This window comes from Octopus bimaculoides, chromosome 18 (genome assembly GCF_001194135.2).
Source record: "Octopus bimaculoides isolate UCB-OBI-ISO-001 chromosome 18, ASM119413v2, whole genome shotgun sequence".
NCBI classification, from domain to species: domain Eukaryota; kingdom Metazoa; phylum Mollusca; class Cephalopoda; order Octopoda; family Octopodidae; genus Octopus; species Octopus bimaculoides.
Window position 1 is genome coordinate 49,648,866 of NC_068998.1, and position 2,220 is coordinate 49,651,085.

Below are 2,220 nucleotides of genomic sequence, written 5' to 3' on the forward strand. Positions count from 1 at the left end.
CACAATGTGAGTGCGTATAAATTCTACATATATGGTATCCGTGTATTGAAGTATATATATATATATATATATATATATATATATATATATATGGTTGGGGCTATATGTATAAATACATATATGTGTGTGTGTGTGTGCGTTAATGTTGTGTGCGCGCATGTATGCCTATATGCATGCGTGCCAATGGTTAAGCATAAACAGGTACAGAAATTATCAGGTGAAATATAACACCTACTTATATTCATTCGCGAAACCCTACAAAATGACATTACGAATATGTTGACATACCCAATTAATGAGTTTCTAAAGAACTGGACTAGACTTCGAAAACTTCATTTTACATTATTAAAGCAAAAGCTACAATTTAAACAAGAAGTAATAGTACTAACCTATCCTATACCTACCTACTTACCAAAACGTTTTCATCAGCTTACACAGCTCTACATACCTGAATAAATACTAAGGAATAACATTAGTCCAAATTTAATTAATATAAGTTTGAACCTTTTTATTTACATATGTGCAAGTAATATAATCACAGCTGCAGCCAAAAATATCCGATAGAAAATTATCTGTAACAGAATTGAAAAATTTATATTAAGACGTCGGCATTAATAACTGTTTTGTGTAAATCAAGTAGTAATATTCAATATATGAAATTCATTATGGCATATCCATAAAATATTTCCATTATTATAGTAAATGATATTATAATTGATATAAAATTAATGTGGGATGTAGAATATGAAATATTTAGTATATATAGTAGAATGAAAAGTTCCGCAACCACAGGATGATATAGATCAGATACAATGCTTAAATAGTCTTCACTATTAATTCTGCGATGAAGAGAAACCATTGGGCCGACGGATTTCCAAGATATAGCCCCCCCCCCCCAGATCGTCACAGACCCTCCTCCATGTTTAACAGTTAGAAGAAGTCAATCTGTATGAAATGCTACAATTTCTGTGTTACTCTTGCAGGAATGAACAAACGTTTCCAACTAATCTGAGTTATATGGAAACGAGGGCATACAGGTTTCGGATATTGCTGAGAGATACGTAGTATAATTTTCAACATAGTAATATCATAATGGCGTTACATACCTCATCACGGTTGCTAGATATATGAGAATTTTTCTGAAAACAAGGAAATGAAATATTGTAATATTGAAAGGCAAATTATAAAATTAGTGTAGTTTTATCAATATTTTTACATTAAATAAATCCAAATTAGCAAACAATCACCTTTATCAAAGAATGTCGAATAAAAAATGTACCTCTGAAACGTTCACTGTGAGCGGAGATGATTAAGTTAAAGAACGAAATAGTTTATGTCGCAGACTTGTATCTTATTTTACCATTAGGACCGTTTTGCCTCATGTATTACGTCGAATAATTCGTTAGGAATAATGTAGAGTTAATGAATAACACATATAAGACGGTGTTTTTTATTGCTCTATTGTTATTACAAAGTTGATTGTATAACGATTTATACTTATTTGATATGAAATATGGCAAAAGTAATTCGTAAAATCATTATTATAGACTTATTATTAGATTGGCGGCCTTGATATAAGTTGATAAATAAGAACACTTTATATAAGCAAATTCATTGGTACTCTGATATTTATACCAAAGAACACGGCGAGGTGGCTAAAGCGTCAACACACCGGGCGAAATGCTTAGTGGTATTTCGTCTGTCTTTACGTTCTGAGTTCAAATTTCGCCGAGGTCGACTTTGCTTTTCATCCTTCCGGTTCGATAAACTAAGTACCAGTTGCGTACTGGGGTCCATCTAATCGACTACCCCCCCCCCAAAAAAAAAAAAAATTTCGGGCCTTGTGCTTATAGCACAAAAGAATATTTCTATCAACGAGAAAATCAATATATCTTACCACGCATAAATGGTAATGGACGAACCTGAAGTATCCAGTACAATAGTCGTTTACTTCCTTAAAACAATAGGGAAGTTCTCTGTAGGTTCTGTAAGTAAAAAACTGATCGCTATATTTAATATGGAAACTATACATTCGAATTATTTCGCACTATTTAGAAATGCGCCTTCGATTTCAAATATGGTTAAATTTTGATGAATGGAAAATGCGTAAGTATATGTAGGTGTGTATATCTCACTTTCTCTCTCTCTCTCTCTCTCTCTCTCTCTCTCTCTCTCTCTATATATATATATATATATATATATATATATATATATATATAT